Genomic DNA, 21,314 nt, shown 5'->3' on the forward strand with positions numbered 1-21,314 from the left:
AATCTGCACCCCCTAAGCAGTAAGAAGATAAGCTATATCTTAATAATTAATAGATTTGAATTTCGTTCAAATTATTTAATACATTTAAATCTAAATCTACGTCTGGCCATCTATTTAGTCTAATTTAGATCGGTGTCATTCACCAACTTTATGATGACAGCATTTACGAATAAACAGGCTTAACGCCATAAGAAACACTAATGCTAAGACGACAAAGTTATTGACTTACGTCGAAATACAAAGAGGCTTTGCTAGAATAATGAGATTATCTTGACAGCATTTGTTTTACTGAACGTAAGGATATTAAAAACAAGTGGATATGTTCTGTTGTGTATGTGTGTAGCCAGCTTTAAGATGCAATCAAACTAAGTTTCCAAGTTAATGAGAAAGCAGTATATGAGAGTAAATTTCTCTTTAAGACCTTGCAATCTATAGGACAGATGTTAAAATCATCTGTTTTTTTTGCCAGTGGTTAACGAGCAGGGTGTCATGTGGCCATCACAATGACCAACAGCCTTAACTTTGTCAACTAAAGTCAGGTACCCGTTAATGTTGGGTGGATCAGGGGAGCCCTAAAAATCCCAAAATGCAAAATCCTAGTCTTCACCGACATGCGAACTTAGGACCCCAGGTTCGGAAGCCACAGCGCCCCATGACCTCGTGAGATGGACAGTTAAAATAATGGAGGATGAAGAGTTGTATTTGTAAATTGAAGTTCAAATGTCTGAGAAAATGTTTTCCAATTACATGAAGTTATTTCCTTTTCCAGTCTATATTTATTTATGTCTATGGTTGTACCTAACAAAACATGAATCAATACAAAAATTAACCAAAGAATTAATTAATTATCGGTAATTAATTATTTTCTTTGGTATTGACAAAGAGAAATAACTAGCTACGTTTTGAAAGATGTGGGATAAAGTTGAAATAATTATTCATAGTCGATGACAATACCTGAAATAAGAATTAACCAATTAGTTATTCAATTCGTTGTATCAATTAATTATATTTTATATATCAAAGGAAGCTTATTCCTACAGTATTGAGATATGGGGCAGTGATTTTGTGGTTCTTCCCATTAGATAAGCTTTGTTTTTTAAATATGTTTTATTTTTGCTCATTGTTTTCTGCTTTCATCATAATTGTGTAACAAATAAAAAAAAATTTTTACACTCTCTCTCTCTATCTTTCGCTCTGTCTCCCTCTCTTTCTCTCTCTCTCTCTCTCTCTCTCTCTCTCTCTCTCTCTCTCTATATATATATATATATATATATATATATATATATATATATATATATATATATATATAATCTTTATTGTCCATATGGAAATTAGCCTTACAATTTGTGCATTATACCAAACAAAAAACTTTATAACTAAAGAAAACAAAACTATACATTCACACCACACCATAATTTACATGTGACTAAGTTTATATCAGATTGTTTCTATTTAATGATTTGATTGCCAGGGGGACAAAAGAGTGTTTGTGTCTGTTTGTCTTTGCTATCGGGTCTCCTATATGTATAGACTTTTATATCACATCACAAACTACATCTATTAATACGTTGACTATGTTTTAAAATAGATTTAAAATAGGGGCTATACCTATTTTTCGCTTTTATTTTTTTTCGAAATATTTTTCCCCCAAATTTCTACACGTCAAATTCTTCTTATTTTACATCCTTTTTTTTCTTTGCTTTGTCTTCGCCATTTTTCTTTCTCAGAGTTTATCATATTATATTTTAGAAACTTTAAGAACGACCTGTGTTCTGTCATGACTTATCAAGACATGCTTTCTTTTCTTTGCGCGTAGCGGCGGATGGTCACCGCCCACACAGGCACACACACTGGCGAACTTCTGCACCCCCTCACCACCTCGCAGATCTGTTCCCTCCCTGCCTCCAATATCTCCTGGCAGACTTATTAGGTCCCAGCAGTTCGCTGGAAGGAGCAGAGACGTCAAGGTTTTCAAAACTTTCTTAGCTCTTCTACATCCACAACTTTAGAATAAGATTGATAGGTATTCAGTCTAAGAAACCTTGATCTGTACAAGTTTTGAACAATAGTCTCCCTTTGAACACTGGAAAACAAGGTAAGACCAGCATTTCTGAATGTTATAACAATGTTACATTTTACATTCACATGTTACATTTTACATTCACATGTTACATTTTACATTCACATGTTACATTTTACTAAAGTATCTTTTTTTCCCTTGCTCGCAAAAAGAGAATTTTAACTGTTAGTTCTGGATTGATTCGTTATTGGTGCTATTTATAGCTCATACATTTACATTTTAGCATGCGGTGGTTGAGTGGTAAGGCGTTTTGCTTCCGTACAAAGGGACCCCGGTTCGAATCCTAGTGAAGAATGAGATTTTTAATTTTGGGATCTTTAGATCTAGATCTATAGATAGTAAGGGGGTACCTACATGACCTCCCCTATAGATAGTAAGGGGTACCTAAATGACCTCCCCTATAGATAGTAAGGGCCAGTAATGGGTACCTAAATGACCTCCCCTATAGATAGACTATTCCTGCGTTAAGAAACTTCTTTTTTTACTTTTGTTGCAAGGGAAGTCATTTTATATTTTTCTAAAATGACAAATAAACTCTTTTGATCGCGTGGTATTCAAAGCCATTAATTCTATGTGGTACTAAATATTGGAAGAATGAATAGTAAGTATAGTTATTATTTCCATATTTACTACAGTCTAAATTATATTTGCATTATTTTTGTATAATGGTATGTATGAGAATGAAATATACTTTGTCATTGAGTCTACGTCAGCTTTGAGTGTTACCTAATGTTGGATGTGCCACTGAGTGTCTTGAACCATTAAGATATCTATCACAGGACTACATTAAAATATCTAGACAGACACACAATACAAAGGGTTCAACCAAAGCTTTTTCAATCTGTCTGTGACAAAGTGGATGCTTATAGATTATGTCAAGTCGCTCTTTAAACATGCTGGTACCACCACTTTGGAAAACTTGGACAGTTTGAAATAAAATAACCCAGACATTATTGTTTCTTACATTCTTACAGTCAAGTAAGAACAAAAGTTCCCCTTCAAGACCTTGCACATTATTGTACTGTTTTCAGCAAGCTATGGTGGTGAACTTTGTCAAAAGCTCATTATTATATAAGCCTTTAAAAAATCATCAGTTAGTCCTACTGTATTTTACATGATCTATATTTCCTAAAGCCATGTTGGTATGTAGTAATGACATTATGTTTGTCTAAGTTGTTTATAATATTGTTGCATATTAAGTTTTCTAGGATTTTGCAAGTGATGTTGGTTAATGATACTGGTTAGTAGTTTCCTGGGTCAGATTTTTCTCTTTTTTTAAATAGGGGTGTGATATTAGCTTCTTTCCAGTTCCTTGGTAATCTGCCCTAGTAAAGAGATGCCAGAAAATGGATTTTGAACACTGGCGCTAGCTCATTGCTTAGTTCTTTGAATAATTAGGTTCCGATGCTTCTTTATTCGGTTTGATGTTTGTTAACCCTTACAACGCGTGTTTGGTAGTTTAGCCTCAAAACATCAGAATTGTAATTCCATTTTGTATGCAATCATTGTAAAACTGCTCAGCACTTTTAGGGTTAATAGTTTTTGGATCTTCTACTCAGTGGCGTAGCAAGGTGTAACATAGTGGTATTCTATGTACATTTGCACACTAGCGCGTCAGTGCAACACCGCTTGTGTTTACGTAATAAATGGAGTTCCTAATATGTCTTCCCTCTTAAACACTAGTTTGTTATTTGTGTAATACAAATATTCTACATGGTGTCAGAGTAAAACTGGTAAAGCTGTCCAGACAAAGGTTTTTATTAATCTAATAATGGCTTCTTCTTATTTTGAGCAACCAATCTTGAATTGGAATGCTAAAGATCTGTATCAAGAGTTGTTAAGGTTTCAACTAGAGATGGGAATCGAACCCAACTTTTAAAGTTCGGGTTAGGTTCGGTTATATTTAAGTTTGAGTTCGGTTCGGTTCGATGACGAGTATAGTTCGGGTTCGGTTCGGTCAGGTCTAAAGTTCGGGTTCGGCTCGGTTCGATGTTATGAAATTATGTAATAGCAAAATTAAGTTTTTAAGGTTTAATGCAATTTATTAGTTAAAACACTTTTATTTGAATTTTTACATAAAACAAATACAATAGCAATATAATAGGCCTATGGGCAATACTTTTTCCAAAATAATGTTGCCTACATATATTTTAAGCGTTTTAAAAATTTCTTAATGGAGATAGAAATGAAGATGCGGCAGGTTTTCGCTCAATTCGGCAAGTGGTTTAATTCAGGGCGTGACTCGGCGCTAAGCGAATATTTTAAAAAGGCTAATATCGATGTGCTTACTTTCAGAACGCACTATTCATCATAATAAAAAAAAAGTCGAGGGCCATATTAAATCTAATAATAAAGAGGCAGACCTGGCCAATAGAATTGTGGAAGGGACATTCTAGGTAGGCCTACATATTGCGCACATACTTCTATAATGGGCGTGATCTTTTTAAACAAATATTCTTCGTGTAAAGACGTCTCTATCGAAGATTTTTGTTTTCACAAATAAGTCGTCACTATAATAAATTGCAATAAACGGAAGAAATTCGACTATTCTGAGACAAAAAAAATGCAGAAGAATCACACTAGCGGAGATGTTTTAAAATGTTTTCTTCAAAACGTTTTGACCCATATTGTGCATACGCGCCTCGCAAAAAGCAGTTGACAAGGTCTTATTAGAAGATAAAATGATATCTCCTACTTAATATATTTTAATTTTTAAACATGTAATTATACTAATATTCAGATAAGTTACACTAAAAATAAAACTTTTTTTTTCTATGCCCCCTCTCCTTGTTAGTTGGTGGTTGGTTTGTCGCTTACAGACAGCTAGTACAATTGAACCAATATTTTTACCGCTAAGGATAGTATAGAGGGACTTCTTATGGTCCGACAGTTACGCTGGGCAGGGCACGTATCCCGTATGGGAGACGAACGTATGCCAAAGGCTGTCTTTTTTTTTTTTGGTGAGTTAAAAGGTGGTCGACGTAACAGAGGCGCCCCACGGAAACGCTTCAAAGACCAGCTTAGGCGCCAACTTTGCTTAGCTGACAAAGAAGATAGCACCTGGTTGCATGCAGCCTTAGAACGAGTCAGTTGGAGTTCACTCCCGAAGGCTGCGGGATACACATTTGAGACCAAAAGAAAACCCGCTGCCAAGGACAAACGCAGACGCGAAAAGAAAAACTAAATTGACCACTTGCGGACAGTGGTTATGCTTGGCCTGGATGTGGCAAAATATGTAGGTCACAGCTGGGCCTGCGCAGCCATGGGAAAAACTGGATTCCTCACTAATCTTCGGACTCGAAGACAAGCCTTATAATAATATATAAACTTAATAAACTTTAAAATAAAGTTCTTATGTGAACAACTCAATATAGCCTAACTGTTATTACAATATTCACATATTAAACTTGTGATAGAGATGTAATATTAATGAAATATACTGATATTTAAACAAAATCTAGGTCACCACAAAACAACGTCTTTACTCTTTCATGTCTCAAGATTGTCTGCCGTTTCACACTTGCATTACGCTAATATCATCATCCTCAATGCATAAACACCAATCTTTCACTTAACCTCTTCTTACCGCCACCAGAAAACACACACACACACTCTATGACATCCCTTTTTGTAAAGAAGTTGCGTCTCCCCATCCCCTAATTCAATGTACTCACCTACAGGATGGCAATCAAGTCTATATCTATAAAGAAGTACTTCTTATTGGCGCCCTCTACTTTTTTTTCTTCTGTTCAACACATCGATAGTTTCATAACTAAATGCGCCTTCCCCTTTTACATTCCTGTATAACATGGTTTTATTAACACCAGAAGAAAAAAAAAGAATGGAATGACCTGACAATTGTCACCAACAACGTTGATTAGTGCTATAGCCATCATTACAATAAACCTGATAAAGTCCCTTACTTCCACGACGCTAGTACATACTCTGGTACTGGTACATGGACTCTAGTATAGTACTGGTACACAAACTTTAGTACTGGTTCACAGACTTTAGTACTGGTAAACTGACTCTAGTACTGGTACACTGACTCTAGTACTGGTACACAGACTCTAGTACTGGTACACTGACTCTAGTACTGGTACACAGACTCTAGTACTGGTACACTGACTCTAGTACTGGTACACTGACTCTAGTACTGGTACACAGACTCTAGTACTGGTACACAGACTCTAGTACTGGTACACAGACTCTAGTACTGGTAAACTGACTCTAGTACTGGTACACAGTCTCTAGTACTGGTACACTGACTCTAGTACTGGTACACAGTCTCTAGTACTGGTACACTGACTCTAGTACTGGTACACAGACTCTAGTACTGGTACACTGACTCTAGTACTGGTACACAGACTCTAGTACTGGTACACTGACTCTAGTACTGGTACACTGACTCTAGTACTGGTACACAGACTCTAGTACTGGTACACAGACTCTAGTACTGGTACACAGACTCTAGTACTGGTAAACTGACTCTAGTACTGGTACACAGTCTCTAGTACTGGTACACTGACTCTAGTACTGGTACACTGACTCTAGTACTGGTACACAGACTCTAGTACTGGTACACAGACTCTAGTACTGGTACACAGACTCTAGTACTGGTACACAGACTCTAGTACTGGTTCACAGACTTTAGTACTGGTACACAGACTCTAGTACTGGTACACAGACTCTAGTACTGGTACACAGACTCTAGTACTGGTACACAGACTCTAGTACTGGTACACAGACTCTAGTACTGGTACACTGACTCTAGTACTGGTAAACTGACTCTAGTACTGGTACACAGACTCTAGTACTGGTACACAGACTCTAGTACTGGTACACAGACTCTAGTACTGGTACACAGACTCTAGTACTGGTTCACAGACTTTAGTACTGGTACACAGACTCTAGTACTGGTACACAGACTCTAGTACTGGTACACAGACTCTAGTACTGGTTCACAGACTTTAGTACTGGTACACAGACTCTAGTACTGGTACACAGACTCTAGTACTGGTACACAGACTCTAGTACTGGTACACAGACTCTAGTACTGGTAAACTGACTCTAGTACTGGTACACAGACTCTAGTACTGGTACACTGACTCTAGTACTGGTAAACTGACTCTAGTACTGGTACACAGACTCTAGTACTGGTAAACTGACTCTAGTACTGGTACACAGACTCTAGTACTGGTAAACTGACTCTAGTACTGGTACACAGACTCTAGTACTGGTAAACTGACTTTAGTACTGGTACACTGACTCTAGTACTGGTACACAGACTCTAGTACTGGTACACAGACTCTAGTATTGTTTAATTAAAGCGTTGAAGCAAATAGAAAGCTTGGTATGACGTTAGGGAAATGTCGATGGAGCTTGTGAGATTCTATTGTTTAAAAAAACTTTTACAAAGTGCAATTCATATTTTCCAAGGGCTCACGTGGGTCCCAACTTGTCACGAATGATGGGCCCAAGCGCAATGAACCCCTTTGGCCATGGTTGGTACTTAGTACGCCACAGGCTATGGGCCCATAATGGTCGTGGGCTCGGGTTCATTGAACCTCTTCGCGCCATGGATGCTAAGCCACTGCTCCTATTCTTGTACTATTTCTTATGTTGTCTAATTGGCTCAAATTAAATAATATGTCTTTGTCTCCTGGGGCTGAACATGAAATCATTGAAGTAAAACATTTAAAACATTTTTAACACATAAATTAAACTAGTTAAATTATGAATTGTGTCTTCTCTTTGGTTCTGCAAGACAACTCTGTCACAAGCTCGACTGAAAACGTTCCTAAGACATTTGAATAAAATCTTTGCCACGCCATTCTAAACCTCTTTTCTCATACCTGAACTGTTGAAATGCTACCTTCCACCAATGTTCTATTGACGCATGCATGAACAGGCCCGCTACTTGATGTCTTGTTAGTCATTGGGACGACTTTTCAACAATTTTACCCTTTACCTTTACCAATATCTTAGTCTGTTGAACCTTGTCGACCGTCTTTCTCCATTCCTCTGTCTTTTGCCTTAGATAGAACCTCTTTCAACGGCAGGCCCGTCCATTTTTTAATGTTGTCTTCCAATCGCGTTCTCTGTCTGCCTCTTCTTCTTTTTCCTGGTACTTTTCCCTGAAGGAAGATATTTGCGAGCCCCGAAGACCTTGTAATGTATCCATAAATTTTTAGCTTGCTGTGGAAGTCTTGCCTATGCGCATCACCAAGTCAGCTAATTCTTCTTCTGTCCCTGCTAGACCATCTATGTCATCAGCGAAGCGCAAGCTAGTAATTCTTCTTCCTCCAATGCTAACAGTACCTCCATAGCCCTCGAGAGCATCTTCTATTGTCCTATCAAGGAAGATATTGAAAAGTGTTGGTGAAAGTAGACAGCCGTGTCTTACTCCGTGGTTTTAAACCAGTTCACAATAGGCAGCCTTGTCTTACTCCAACTGTGGTTTTAAACCAGTTCCCAATAGGCAGCCTTGTCCTACTCCAACTGTGGTTTTAAACCAGTTCCCAATAGGCAGCCTTGTCTTACTCCAACTGTGGTTTTAAACCAGTTCACAATAGGCAGCCTTGTCTTACTCCAACTGTGGTTTTAAACCAGTTCCCAATAGGCAGCCTTGTCCTACTCCAACAGTGGTTTTAAACCAGTTCCCAATAGGCAGCCTTGTCTTACTCCAACTGTGGTTTTAAACCAGTTCCCAATAGGCAGCCTTGTCTTACTCCAACTGTGGTTTTAAACCAGTTCACAATAGGCAGCCTTGTCTTACTCCAACTGTGGTTTTAAACCAGTTCCCAATAGGCAGCCTTGTCTTACTCCATTTGTGGTTTTAAACCAGTTCACAATATTATTGTTGAAGTACACCACACTTTTATTACGTTTTGATTGATCTTGTACTTTTCCATTGTGCCCCAAAGTGTCCCAAAGTGCCCCGTGCCATACTCGGTCGAAAGCTTTCATGAAATCAATAAAGACATGGAAAAGATTCTCTTGGTGTTGGAGGTTTTTTCACAGAGTATTCTGAGGTTTAGGATTTATTCTGTTGTGCTTGCGACCTTGTCTAATTTTGTCTGCTATCGGTTTCAGCCGATTTAATATTATTTCCAACATGACTTTGCTGGGATGGCTTATGATTTTTTTATGAGGCTGATGGTGCGATAGTTTTGACAGAGTTGTAAGTTGCCTTTCTTTGGAAGAGTGATGATGAGTAATTAGGTCCAGGGTTTGAGCCATTCTCCTGATTGCCAAATCTTGTTGCTAATCATAAAAAGGGCGTTTATCATGGTTTTACCTCCCGCCTGTAGAAGTTCACTAGGAATGTTGTCAACTCCGGCCGGTTTTCCCCTTTTACGGGGCTTTTACTGCTCATGCTACTACCGAGCCAAGAATTGGATAATCGTCTGTGTTGGATACTGTCGAGACATTTAGTATCTCTGTGTCTCCTGAGATTGAACAGTTATATAACTCTGATCATTATTCGTCCATCTTCTTATCACATCTTTTTCCTCAGTTCATTTCTATTGTTTTTGTCTTCTCTAGTTCTTCCATGCTTTGAGGTAGTGAGGTCCTTTACTAGTTGGTACGCTTTTGTACTGTCATTCCTGTAAGTCCCAGTTCAATTTCTTGACACTTATTCTCTATCCACTTTTTTCTTTCATTCCCTTTCTAATCCGTTTTTTGACGCTTTTGTATTCGTGGACATATTTTGGGTCGGACAACTTTTTCCCCTTAAGCTCCCGTCACTTGTCACAGAGTATATCCTCTGATGCCCAGGTTTTGTTTGGGCGGGTGTGTCCCTTGAATGTTTCATAATAAACCTTTTTCAATTTCATTTTTTTAAACCGGCCTGTTTTTTGGTTACTAGGAGAGATAGTGCCATGTAGAAGCTAGGAGAATGCATTTCCGAATCCAAGAACGGTACGCACTGGAAGCTTACTGCGCTCCCCTGGCTAAAAAGCGCGAGTTATTTTTTTTCTTTTCATCCGGGGTGAGAGTGACTTGTAAAAAGCCAAGACGCATTATGGGTTCAAACTGAGTTTTCTGTTCCATATTGTCTTTACCACCAGCTCATGACCAAGAAAGTAAATCATTTTGGGGAAAAATCTGAAAAGAAGAGCATTGAAGTTCGTCAACTACTTCCATCTGTTGAACCGATAGAATCTCAACATACAAGTAGAATTACGAAATGAGGTAACAAACAGAGCCAGCATGTGTATTGAAATAATGTGCAAGTTCTAAGTGCCAAACAAAATGCTAAAGGTTGAATCAGTTGTCCTGTCGGTGATTGGCACACAGCTATAACAGGACTGTGATAACAGGTGAGTCAACATTAGGAGGGACATACGGTTGTCTCTAAAGTTTGCAAGCCAGGAGAACATCAGTTCATTTGAAGCGTATATCAGTTGATAGCTGCAAGCTGTGGTTTAGACGAAGCCAAACTTACTTCTTCCGGTGTATGCCTATTACGTCATCAGGTCAATGTTTTCAAGTACTTCCTTTCTGACGCTACAAGTTTGTTATATGGATTGCATTCCCATGTTAAGAGGTTCATTTAATGGTTAGGTCAACAATTTTGTGTTTCAACAATAAAAAAGGCAGTTCAAACATGAGAAGAAAGAAAATATGACATATATTTTTTACAAAGAATGATGAAATGTGACATAAATTTGTACAAATAATCATGAAATGTGACATATATGTGTACTACGAATGATGAAATGTGTGTTGTGTAATAAAATTAGATGCACGCGACACTTTCTTTAACCGTAATTCCCTGCACTCATTTCTGCCACTAGAATCTATCCTTATATTCGGACACTATGTTTTTTTTGTTTCAATATTTTGTCACTATATTCTTTTGCAATATTCAGTCACTGTCATGACACAATACTCTGATACTGTATTCTGTTAATGTATTCTGCCCAGTATATTTTGTAACTTTTATTCTGTCACTATATTTGGTCAATATGTTCTAAGACTCTAATCTGCTCTGTCGTTTTCTTCTGTCACCTTGTTCTGTCACTATCTCACTCCTGTCTCTGTATCATATTCTGCTACTAGGTTCTGTCATTGTATTCTGCTACTAGGTTCTGTTATTGTATTCTGTTACTAGGTTCTGTCATTGTATTCTGTTACTAGGTTCTGTCATTGTATTCTGCTACTAGGTTCTGTTATTGTATTCTGTTACTAGGTTCTGTCATTGTATTCTGCTACTAGGTTCTGTTATTGTATTCTGTTACTAGGTTCTGTCATTGTATTCTGTTACTAGGTTCTGTCATTGTATTCTGCTACTAGGTTCTGTTATTGTATTCTGTTACTAGGTTCTGTCATTGTATTCTGCTACTAGGCTCTGTCATTGTATTCTGCTACTAGGTTCTGTCATTGTATTCTGTTACTAGGTTCTGTCATTGTATTCTGTTACTAGGTTCTGTCATTGTATTCTGCTACTAGGTTCTGTTATTGTATTCTGTTACTAGGTTCTGTCATTGTATTCTGCTACTAGGTTCTGTCATTGTATTCTGTTACTAGGTTCTGTCATTGTATTCTGCTACTAGGTTCTGTTATTGTATTCTGTTACTAGGTTCTGTCATTGTATTCTGTTACTAGGTTCTGTCATTGTATTCTGTTACTAGGTTCTGTCATTGTATTCTGCTACTAGGTTCTGTCATTGTATTCTGTTACTAGGTTCTGTCATTGTATTCTGTTACTAGGTTCTGTCATTGTATTCTGCTACTAGGCTCTGTCATTGTATTCTGCTACTAGGTTCTGTCATTGTATTCTGTTACTAGGTTCTGTCATTGTATTCTGTTACTAGGTTCTGTCATTGTATTCTGCTACTAGGTTCTGTCATTGTATTCTGTTACTAGGTTCTGTCATTGTATTCTGCTACTAGGTTCTGTCATTGTATTCTGTTACTAGGTTCTGTCATTGTATTCTGCTACTAGGTTCTGTCATTGTATTCTGTTACTAGGTTCTGTCATTGTATTCTGTTACTAGGTTCTGTCATTGTATTCTGCTACTAGGTTCTGTCATTGTATTATGTTACTAGGTTCTGGTATTGTATTCTGCTACTAGGTTCTGTCATTGTATTCTGCTACTAAGTTCTGTCATTGTATTCTGTTACTAGGTTCTGTCATTGTTTTCTGCTACTAGGTTATGTCATTGTATTCTGCTACTAGGTTCTGTCATTGTATTCTGTTACTAGGTTCTGTCATTGTATTCTGTTACTAGGTTCTGTCATTGTTTTCTGCTACTAGGTTATGTCATTGTATTCTGCTACTAGGTTATGTCATTGTATTCTGTTACTAGGTTCTGTCATTGTATTCTGCTACTAGGTTCTGTCATTGTATTCTGTTACTAGGTTCTGTCATTGTATTCTGTTACTAGGTTCTGTCATTGTATTCTGCTACTAGGTTCTGTCATTGTATTCTGCTACTAGGTTCTGTCATTGTATTCTGTTACTAGGTTCTGTCATTGTATTCTGTTACTAGGTTCTGTCATTGTATTCTGCTACTAGGTTCTGTCATTGTATTCTGTTACTAGGTTCTGTCATTGTATTCTGTTACTAGGTTCTGTCATTGTATTCTGCTACTAGGCTCTGTCATTGTATTCTGCTACTAGGTTCTGTCATTGTATTCTGCTACTAGGTTCTGTCATTGTATTCTGTTACTAGGTTCTGTCATTGTATTCTGCTACTAGGTTCTGTCATTGTATTCTGTTACTAGGTTCTGTCATTGTATTCTGCTACTAGGTTCTGTCATTGTATTCTGTTACTAGGTTCTGTCATTGTATTCTGTTACTAGGTTCTGTCATTGTATTCTGCTACTAGGTTCTGTCATTGTATTATGTTACTAGGTTCTGGTATTGTATTCTGCTACTAGGTTCTGTCATTGTATTCTGCTACTAAGTTCTGTCATTGTATTCTGTTACTAGGTTCTGTCATTGTTTTCTGCTACTAGGTTATGTCATTGTATTCTGCTACTAGGTTCTGTCATTGTATTCTGTTACTAGGTTCTGTCATTGTATTCTGTTACTAGGTTCTGTCATTGTTTTCTGCTACTAGGTTATGTCATTGTATTCTGCTACTAGGTTATGTCATTGTATTCTGTTACTAGGTTCTGTCATTGTATTCTGCTACTAGGTTCTGTCATTGTATTCTGTTACTAGGTTCTGTCATTGCATTCTGTTACTAGGTTCTGTCATTGTATTCTGCTACTAGGTTCTGTCATTGTATTCTGCTACTAGGTTCTGTCATTGTATTCTGCTACTAGGTTCTGTCATTGTATTCTGTTACTAGGTTCTGTCATTGTTTTCTGCTACTAGGTTATGTCATTGTAATCTGCTACTAGGTTCTGTCATTGTATTCTGCTACTAGGTTCTGTCATTGTATTCTGCTACTAGGTTCTGTCATTGTATTCTGCTACTAGGTTTTGTAATTGTATTCTGCTACTAGGTTCTGTCATTGTATTCTGCTACTAGGTTCTGTCATTGTATTCTGTTACTAGGTTCTGTCATTGTATTCTGCTACTAGGTTCTGTCATTGTATTCTGTTACTAGGTTCTGTCATTGTATTCTGCTACTAGGTTCTGTTTTTCAATTTTGAATATAAAAAATGAGCGCAGACCGTTATCTTTTTAAATTCTCTTTTCGCTGTCTGCGCCTGTCTTTGAAAAGGTCTTTTCGGCTTTAGCTGTCTCTCTTCTATGACAGTGTGGTCTTCCCCATACGAGTTATGTGCCCTAATCAGCGCAGCCGTCGAAAAGGAAGTAGTAGGTTACCTGTGTCTACACCAGCCTCCAGCACAAGATGATTATTTTAAAAGTATTCTTTCCAGCGTATCTCCTGTATGGAGTGCAGGCACATATGAAAGAAACGCAAGGGGAGCCTAATAATAAAGCTCCCAGGTTTCGGAGCCATACAGATATGTGTTGAGAACTATGTAAACCTTTCTAATATGGAGGCATTCAAAAGACCTGTCGACAGCCAGAAGGTTGTCTATTTCTCTAAAAGGTGATGGGTACGCTTCTAATGCCCAGGCGTTCATCTCATTTTTACGAGATGACCCATAGTCGCTATTGTTGCGTGGATGGACACTTCCAAGGCACACTCACATTGCTTTGTAAAGCCAAGTAAGTTCCGATGGAAGACTTCTGTGACCTCCGTTTTCCTGAGGTTGAGAGTCAGGCTACAGCCTCATCAGATTTGTTGACAGCAAGTGAAGCTCTAGCTCTTTTGTGTTGTTTTGACTCTTATCTTCTTATCTTATATAATACAGACGTTACTTCAAAAAAGAAGATGATTACGTCCTACGCGTCATGCATTTAGTCATGCTTATCAACCAATGACTTAAATTCTGCCAAGTCACTGGTTTTCCTGGCTAGCTCAGGCAACCCATTCCATGCTCTAATAGCACTAGGGAAGAAGGAGTATTTGTTCAAATTTGTCCTAGCATATGGGACGAGGAATGTGCCTTTATCTTTGTGTCTTTCAGAGTATTTTATTAAATTTTATTTTTGTATTTGAAGATTATGGTTCAGTGTTTTATGTATTATTGCTACTTTACTTTTGAGCCTTCTGTCCTGAAGGCTTTCTAAATTTAGTGATTTTACTAAAGGTGTTACTCTAGTCAAATGTGAATATTCGTTTGTTATGAATCGCACTGCTCTATTTTGTGTCTGTTCTAGTTTCTTAATGTTTTCTTGAGTTGAGGGGTCCCAAACAGAGGATGCATATTCTATTATTGGCCTAACCAAGGTTAAATAACATTTTAGTTTTATGTTCTTATTTGATTTATAGAAATTTCTTTTAATAAATCCTAATGCTTTGTTTGATTTTTTTGTAGTTTCATCAATATGTGGATTCCATGACAGTTTTTCATTTATTATAACACCTAGGTATTTTGCGTTTTTAGTCTGTGTTACTGGTTTGCGATGAATAAGATAAGTGGAATTAATTTGTTTTAGTTTTTTTGTTACTCTTAACAACTGACATTTTTCTGGGTGGAAAGACATGCTCCAATTTGATTCCCATTTCTGTAATTCATTTAATTCTCTTTGTAAAATATCTGTGTCTTGTGTTGTTTTTATTGTTCTATATATTATGCAATCGTCTGCAAATAATCTGACTTTTGTTCCTGAAGTAATGCAATTTGGTAAATCATTTATGTAAATTAAAAATAGTAGTGGACCCAAGACTGTTCCTTGAGGTACACCTGAGTTTACTGTTATCGGTGTTGATTTAGAACCATTTATTATTACAGTTTGTTCTCTCCCTATCAGAAAGTCTTTAATCCACTGATGCAGTGGACCATTAATGCCGAAATATTTTAATTTTTTAAGCAAACTATGGTGGTGAACTTTGTCAAAAGCCTTAGAAAAATCTAGTAAGATAGCATCTATTTGTTCACTATTATCTAAACCTTTTGAAAAATCATCAATTAGTCCTATTAGTTGTGTTTCACATGATCTATATTTCCTAAAGCCATGTTGGTATGGGGTGAGGACATTATGTTTGTCTAAGTGGTTTATGATGTTGCTACATATTATGTGTTCTAGGATTTTACATGTGATGCTGGTAAGTGATACTGGTCTGTAGTTTCCTGGGTCAGATTTTTCTCCTTTTTTAAATAGGGGGGTGACATTAGCTTCTTTCCAGTCCTTTGGTACTCTGCCCTGGTTAAGTGAAGCCTGAAAGAGTATTTTGAACACGGGGCTAGCTCATTACTTAGTTCTTTGAGTAATCTAGCTGGAATACCATCAGGTCCAGAAGCTTTATTTGGTTTGGTGTTGGCTAATAGTTTTTGAATTCCATTTTCTTGTACTACTATATCTTCTATGTTGTCTACTTGGTTCAAATTCAGTAATATGTCTTTGTCTCCTGGGGCTGAGAGTGCTGATGCAAAGTATTTGTTTAGAATGTTTGCTTTAGTTTCATTATCATTATGTATTATGTTATGTTCATCTTTTAATGGCGCTATGCCTGTTGTTTCCATTTTCTTAGACTTAATGTATGACCATAGGTTTTTGTTGTTATCTTTAGATATTACATTGTTTATGTATTCACTCTGCAGTTGTCTGCTTACTTTTTGGGTTAAGTGTTTAATTTTTATATACTTTTTGTAAACTATTTCTGCATTAGTTTCTTTAAATTTTCTATATAGGTTTTCCTTCTGTTTACAAAGCTTCTTTAGTCTATTATTAAACCAGCATTTATTTATTTTGTTTGATGTGTATTTAGTTGGTATATGATTTTCTATAATGCTTTTAAGATGGTTTTTAATGAAATTCCAGAGGTCATCGACTGGTTGGTTAATGTCTTTTTCTAATAAGAATGTTTGTTGAAAGTTTAATGCAGCTTGGTGTAGTTGTGTTAGGTTACATTTATTCCAGAGTAAGATTTTTCTTTTGGGTTTTGTATTGGCTACTGCTTTTATCTGACTGTGTATTTTTATGATCTCATGGTCTGATAGACCATTATTTGCTCTAATTCTACCCTCCCAGTACGTTGTGTTCTACCACTATAATAGCAACACCCAAATAATCAGTCGAGTTTTGTTTTAACAAAGGCTAACTAAACAATCGCCTAGGTTCCAACCAGCTGATCTTTTTTCTTTCTGCAAGTAGTCTACAAACTTAAAAGTTCAGACATTGGAGAATTTTTGATTGGCAAAGAGCTTGAGTCTCGAACCTACATGCTGTAAATCTGACGTGCTAGCCAACGAGCTATTCAAGTACATATAAAAATAGAAGGTTTAAAGACTATTGCTAGTTTAAAATGTTTAGCGAACGACCTAATTCTCAACATAAATCTCCACTAAACTTAGTATATTTTCTATATAGAACAAAACTAACTAATTGATTAACTAATTGATTAATTCTTTTATTGGTTCATGTCTTGACATCGACAATGTGCAAAATTTTAACTTGATTCGAAAATGTGAAGCCCAAGAAATAACCTGTAAAAAATTCCACCCAGACAGACAGACAGGCGGAGAGAGTTAATATAAACTTTGTAACTACATACATTTGAAGAAAAGACTAAATTATTCTATACCACTTTTTATGTTTTGAACTGAAGAGTACGAGACACTACCTACATTGTACTCTAAAGTAGTCTAATCCAACATGCCTCTCTACCTGAGGATCTATAGTCATTGATCTATTGATAAATAGCTCACTATGAAGGTCATGAGGTTGACTAGACCCAGTGCAGAGTAAATAGATTTAAAAATAAATCCACGGTTATGATTATCGCATAAATCGCTGGAATGTACGCTCGTACAAATCTCGTTCAATGTTGTGCACGTGAAGGCTGCCAGTGTGTTGGCACAGACACTGGAGTGTAGTTCAAATTATGATCGCAACACTTTCCCAATTGATCTGCAAATAGATTCCAGCTTGCAAGCCTAGAGGTCTAATGGTCCAATAATGACGTTTAGAGGAGGGTCTCAATTCTTTTTTTTTTCATTGGTCTGGGTGAATTAGACTAAGCCACGTCCTAATTAGATCCAATTAAAATTAAACGTTGAACTAAAGAAAGACTTGACTTGTAAAGAAAAGATTAAAACACTGGGACACGGTGACCTCAATGGGGGAGGAGGTCACTGCTGCATTTTCTCTTGAGAACTACTGGCGCTTGCTGATCTATTGAGTGGAGTTGTAGTTACTTAGCTTAGGCAAGTAAAATCACAAGACTCTTCCACAAAAACACTATGGATGAAACATTTGCCTATAGCCCACGATAATAATAAAAATTTATTTTAATTTTTAAGCGCTGTTAACAAACATAACTTAGGCTCAAGGCACTATGATAAAATAAAAAACATAAACACTAGAGTTATAATGACAAACAAATCTAAAATAGTTTACTATTTTAAAACACCAATCTTAGCAAACAAAAAAAACACAAAAAAAAACACACAAAAAAACAAGCACCTCGGATATTAGTCGGTAGAGCCAAGAATGACCTTACCTCATGTACATTTTTAGCTAGTCTTGAGCCCCGAACATTCAAAGCAAGTTAAACCCGGAATGTACCGTATTTAAGTGCATATAAAATCTCGGGTGAAACAAGTGTTTTAATTAACAAATGGAAGATACACAGAGATGCGGGTTTTACAAAATTTCTTTTACTTAAAACATAGCATGGCGGAACTTATGGACATACCGGTGGGTCTTTGTACTTCCTATAGTTGGTTTTGTGTTTGTGTAATGTCCGTGGTAAAGCTTTATGAGCATCTCATTATAAACCTCAAGAAAAGTAATAGTACTTAAGATAGTACTTTATGTACTGGAAGTTTGACGGCAATTCACGCTTTGTACATGCGGGGTATATAAAGGTGCGGGTTGTACGATTTATTTTTTTTATTACTCATTTTGTAATTTATGTCATAAGCGTGTTTGGGTTATACACATGTGCGGGGTATATGCTCACAAATACGGTGTACTAATATACCGGGGATACTTCTCTACCTCCGCCATGTATAAATATATATATAAATATAAATATATAAAGTAGAATGTTTGGCGTATGTATGTATGTATGTGACGAATAGAAATCAAACCGCTAGACCAATCTTGATAAAACTTGGCAGGAATGTTTCTTGGGTACTAACTTAGACCGTAGTGTATGTATTGTAGTCCTAAAACAAACTTAAGACCCTCAAAAAAAATAAAGTTGTCCGACTCTATTAAAGCTATAGTATTTATGGATCTAGGCCATGTTTACGATGTTGACATGAGAAAAGAACGAAAGGATTTAGACCTAGATCTATTTTCAAGAAATACACTTTGCGCAGATAGTTTTTTACTTTGACACATGAAAATACAAAAGAAAATCCATTGATTTCATTATATAATAAAATTAACCTTCAATTTTATGTTTCAAAAGCATTTTTTACATAAATTAGTTCCTTATATCTGTGACTACAGATTTCCTGACGAACATTCTTTCATTAGACAATACCGTAATGAATCGCGTACTAAAAATTAATTTGTTTAATTGTTTACGTTATAATCCCATCCTAGATCTAAAACTCTAATTCAACTCTAAGCTGATAAAACTTCTCTTCGCACAGTTAGTTTTATACTTTAACACATGAACATAACTAATTATAGTCCATTCATTTCATATTTTGATCAAATAAACATTCAAATTTGGTTTTCTAAAGCATTTTTAAGATACTGCATTGGTTTACGAAAGCTGCGAAGCCGAGTTGAGATAGGCCTAGATCTATATTCATTCATGAATCGCTTACTAAAAAAATTTTCGTTTAATTGTTCACTTCATAATCCCATTCATTTAACAAAGCCATCGCTCTTTTCGTTTTTAATAGATATGAATGTATCGGCTTCGGGTAAACCCATTTTCGCAAAATTAATTTTATTTTCGTAGCGAAAGAGAAAAAACTTGAAAGGATCATTAGCTAAGTTTAACCATAGACTATATATTACATGGACTGCCAACACTAAGGAAACTAAGCATAAGTTCCTTTCACCGAGGCGTCCTTGGTTGCGTGGTAAATTGACTTCCGGTAGAATTTGTTACTATATAAAAAAACTATTCCCGAAGATTTTTATCATCAATTTTACAGCAAATCATAAATGGAAACTTAATTGTCATATACGATGTTACAGAGGTAAGTGTGCACAAATCAATTTGTGACTTAGATCTATGACTATAAAGCTTTGTAAGTGATTTTCTTAGCCAATATAGATAATTAGCCAAGCCTGTATTTCGTGTATTCTTGTTTACGACATTAATTGTCTGCTAATTGGTGCTGCCAGTTTGAATTATTTGTTTTTCTTTTTTTTTTTCATCACATTTGATAATTATTATCAATATTTTTACAATGTATATTTTAAATGTGATAAGCGATTTACTGAAAGAGTCAATACATTTCTGAGAGTGTCATTTATTAATTTTGTATATAATGGGTGATATAGGCCTAAGTTAAGTCTGTGAATGAGTCAGTCTAAATAAAATAACAATATAGTGAGTCAATAAGCCTACAATCTTACATCTTTACCAACTTTTGTTCAGATCTACAAATATTTTTTTTATTCAATTTGATTTTAATTTCAAGATAATGTGCATTTTTATCTATAGTAATGGAAAATCAACCATAAAAAAAAAAATCAACGAGTATGTATGACTAACTGAAAAATCTGCATAAAAATTTCGGCCTTCAAGTTTTTAGTGATTTTTTTTAACTAACTAGAATCCCAAATAACATCCAATTCTTCTAAAAGCTATAAAAAGATCTGATATTGTTTCGAATATATTCGCCCAATAAAATTTTAGAATCATTGGGCTCTACTTCACTAGAAAGTGATTGTACACATTAACATGTAGACTTTCACCCAGATGTAGTGACCTATGGCTATAAACTTTATCTACAAATACGAACTTACACACAACACACTACTATATATATATATATATATATATATATATATATATATATATATATATATAATAGAACACTAAACACTATTTATGTAAATGCCCATTTTTAAGTTTGTAAAATAATAATTTGTTTTTATAAAAAATCTGGCTATGCCTATAGTACTCTTAACAAAATTATGACTAAAAATATTATGAACGTCGAGTCTCTAGATTCATCATCTTTGTGTGTCTGATAAACCCAGAGAATGAAGATATAGAATCTATATAGGCCCCCTATTATATAGAATCTAGCTCTAGTTGACTCTAGACTAGATCTAGGATAATTTCAAGTCTAGATGTTCAGCTTCATCTTACCTTGATCATGATGATTAATTTTAATCTGACTTCCTGACTTGTTAACTTAAACTTCGTCTTACTTAGCCCTTAGCCTTAGGCGCCTTAGCCTTAGCTTCTTCATATATATATGTGAATCATGAATGGAAGTGCTTGGCTCACAGTCACAGTGTCACAGATCGTTCTTTAAACTATTTGAAGATCTACTTTATCTTTACTAACGACTCTAATCTATATCTAGTTTATATCTATATTTTATATGATAATAATAGACCTAGACTCTTATACTTATAATAAAGACAAAGTTATAAGATCTAGAATCTGTATCTAGATCTATTCCCATTTGTGATTTATACACTACAGATTTAATGTTTCTGATGAGCAATACTACTATCTACAGCCATGCCCATTAACATAGGCCCTACTCATGTACTAGATCTAGCTCTTTTGATCACAACTCATATCTTGCCTAGATATAAACAACTGT

General features: G+C 35.9%; 1 protein-coding gene across 1 annotated transcript in view; it reads left to right on the plus strand.

Annotated features, from left to right (window-relative positions):
* Positions 1 to 1,913: 1,913 nt before the first annotated feature.
* Positions 1,914 to 21,314, plus strand: part of LOC106075076 (uncharacterized) — an 87,388-nt gene continuing 67,987 nt past the window's right edge. Inside the window, exon 1 of the mRNA XM_056043722.1 lies at positions 1,914 to 2,095. The gene's annotated coding sequence lies outside the window, so the exon portion shown is untranslated. The remainder of the gene's footprint in view (positions 2,096 to 21,314) is intronic.

The sequence above is a fragment of the Biomphalaria glabrata genome, chromosome 10 (genome assembly GCF_947242115.1).
Source record: "Biomphalaria glabrata chromosome 10, xgBioGlab47.1, whole genome shotgun sequence".
In the NCBI taxonomy this organism is placed as follows: domain Eukaryota; kingdom Metazoa; phylum Mollusca; class Gastropoda; family Planorbidae; genus Biomphalaria; species Biomphalaria glabrata.